Below are 3420 nucleotides of genomic sequence, written 5' to 3' on the forward strand. Positions count from 1 at the left end.
GAGGGGCATTGCTAGAAAAATTTGGAGGGAGCTGGAAATGAGTGGAGTGGTGAAAGAAGGGAAGCTGGGTTAGATGGTACCATCACCGTTAGATGGGTTGGGGACCGTTGGGTGAGTTGAACCTGGCCGGTGTGAATCTGCACTGCATGGAGGCATGGACCTGCCAGTGCACAGATAATGGATGGGGGACAGTAAGACGGGGAAAAAATGTGGGTCCTCCAACCACAGCATGGGACATCCCCGGCCCAGACCTACATGGAGGCTGCAGAGGTGCCGACCCATCATTCAGAGGAGGAGTGGGCAGTGTGGACCATCCCGGGCTCTGGGTTGCTCTGACACATCAGATGCTGTAATCCACAAGGCATGTTGCTGCCTTCTCTAAAAACCAGCTTTGTAGTTTGTCTTGAAGGTGTGTGGTCATGTCAGGATTGCTCCGCTTAGCCCTGAGATGCAACAGCAACGGCACTGCTTGTGCTTTCTGTAGAGGGTGGGTGCCAGATGATGTGCAGAGCAGCCCTGGGTTCTGGGCTTGTACGTTCCCCTGTAGTGACTTGGTCCTTCAGGAGAATCATGCTTGCAATTCTCAGGGGAGGGCGCCGGGCGGTAGAATTATTTTTAGAGCTTGTAAACAAGTAGACCTGTGACAATCCCTGCAGATGACCCAGCTCTGTCTCCTGCTCTGCGCACAGGGCTGTGCTCTTTGAGGATCACAGATATTCCCGTACGGGAGAGTCAAGGTGGGGTGAGGACTCGCCTGCATTTGCTAGCCGTGGTTCGGTGATTGCCACCTTCTTCCCAAAAGATGTGTCCAGCCCGTGCGGGTGCAGAAATGCATCTTGACTTCTTGCGCTCAGCAACGTAAAGAGAAAAATAACAAAGATGATGATTTAAACTGTTCTTAAAACAGGTTTCTTATTACAAAGGCGATTTCCCTCTCTCATATCCAGCTCCAAGAGCAGGCACCTACAGACATGGTTTGGTACAGAGGAATGTGTTTGGCTCCTGGGGCAGGGCTAGAGACAGACAGAAAGAAGAGATGGATGGAAAGACAAGGTTTTCCTGCAGAAGTTCTCCTTGATTGCTTTCCTCTCTGAGCCAAACGGGGAACGTGGCTGCTGTGACCAGGATTAGGAGTGTGGGGCCACCTTGGAGTTGTTGGCAGGCTGGTGGCTTGGTGCCACTCTCAAGTGGGTTGGCATTGGACACAAAGATCTCACAACCTGGAAAGCCCAATCCTGAGCTTGAATTAATGGAGGAAAATAAATAACTTGGCTGATGGAGGAGATCTCTGATCACCTGGTGCCAAAAGGATCGCAGGTGATGACAGTCTCTCCTTGGCCAGTGGTGGGAAGAATCAGAAGATGAGGGGAAGAGAGTGACCCTGTGGTGTAGAGATGAAGCCATTTGCAAAGGAGAAGCCCAGGGCTCCTGCAAGGTCTGGGACCTCAGTCCAAGCCTTCCCAAGGTGGGGAACGTGGTCATGAAGGTGTTCAGCACTGCGTTGAAGCCTGTATTTCTTGTGCTAATGAGGTGTCTTGCTCTAAGCACCCCTGGAAGTGCGAGCTGTGAAGGTGGAGCAGGAGAATTGGGTAAAAAAACCCACACAAAATCTGGCCTTGAGGGTCTGAGAAAGCTGCAGGAACCCATCTCCATGATGGACTGGTGGCTCTGGGTTACACTGGCCATGGGAAGCAGCGCTGTTGAGTGGACGTGGCTGCTCAGGGAGGATCCAGCGCTGCCCAACTTCTCCATGAAGGGTCCTGGAGAGCAGAAGCTCTGACTGAGCCCCACAGTCAGGCAGAGCTGGACCACTTCATGCAGGATTTGGGGAGCAGCGGGAACAGGAGCAACGTGTCTGGAGGCGAGGTGGCTTCTCCAGGGGTGACAGCGTGACTGGTAGCTTTCCAACTGCCGGCGTTTCATGCCCAGCAGCTCCGTGCTGCAGAGATGAAGGGCAACTGAGATGTGAGCGTTGCTCTCCGCTCTGCTGGGATGGCGGGAGGAGGATTTGGGATCGTAGCTGGGGGCCGGGGGGGGGCCTGTCCTGCGGGCAAGGGCTACACTGGTCATTTAAGATGGCTTTATGCAGCTGGAGGAATGTAAAGCAGCTGGTGGGGAGAGTGAGCTTGACCGCTTTGTCTCGCTGAAACCTCTGCGTGCTGCGGGTACAGGGGGGATAGCTGCACCCCGCTGCCCCGGGAAGGGAACTGGGGTTTACTGGGAAGGGAACTGGGCTTTACTGGGAAGGGAGTCAGGGCACTGTGGGGAACTCGGTGGTGGAACAGAGCCTTGGGAGGCGAAGCTTCAGCCGGGATTCCTGCTTTGCCCTGCTTGGAGTGTGGGATGCTCGGGGCTCGGCCAGGGCTGGCTTCGCCCCAGGGTGGGATAAGCCGCGTCTGCGTGGGCTCAGCCCCTGCGTGGGGGCTTCAGCCCCTCCCGGGTCGGGGGGACACACATGGGACTCAAGCATCTCAGAGCCAGGTGGGGTTTAATAGGGAGAAGAGGTGCAGCCGGGCCTTGTTTGGGGGGTGACATACCTCTTTAGTCTCACCTCCCGGCTCGTAGCACCCCAGGATGGGGTCCAGCCCCCCTCCGTCCCGCCGCTCCCCGGGCTGTGCCCCCGCAGAGCCCCGGCCAGGCTGCAGGGAGGCAGGGGTTAACCCTGCGGCTCCTGCACCCCCTCCCCGCCCGCCCTCCCTCCGCCCTCCCGCTGCCGAGGAATTTCCTAAAACACCCAAAAAAAGTGGGAAAATAATAATAATTAAAAAAAAAACAACCCCCAAACCCAAAAACCCCACCCTGCGGATCTCCCCCCCACCCCCCCGCTCCATCTCCGCCTTTAATACCAACAAACAAACTCCTCGGCTCTCCCTGGAGGAGGCGCCTTTGATCGGAGCGGGACCAGCCCCGCCGGGCACCCGCACCCCCGGGCACCGGCACCGCAGCACCCCCGGACACCGGCACCCCCGAGCACCGGCACCCCTGAGCACCGGCACCCCCGGCACCGCGGCTCCCCCGGGCACCAGCACCCCCAGGCACCGGTACCCCCGAGCACCGGCACCCCCGAGCACCGGCACCCCCGAGCACCGGCACCCCCGGCACCGCAGCACCCCCGGGCACCGGTACCCCAGGCACCGGCACGGGAGCATCCCCGGGCACCGGTACCCCCGAGCACCGGCACCCCCGGGCACCGGCACCGCAGCACCCCCGGGCAGCGGCACCCCCGGGCGCCGGCACTGGCCCCGAAGCATCCGGCACCAGGACCGCGGCACCGCTGGGCACCGGTAGGGAGAGCGAAGCCCCCCGGCACCGGGACTGAGACATCACCGGGTACCGCATCGGGACCAGCACCGGGACAGCGGGCAGTGGCACCCCCGGGCACCGGGACCGAAGCCCCCAGGCACCGATCACCGGGCTGCG

Source organism: Pelecanus crispus, chromosome 1, assembly GCF_030463565.1.
Source record: "Pelecanus crispus isolate bPelCri1 chromosome 1, bPelCri1.pri, whole genome shotgun sequence".
NCBI lineage: Eukaryota > Metazoa > Chordata > Aves > Pelecaniformes > Pelecanidae > Pelecanus > Pelecanus crispus.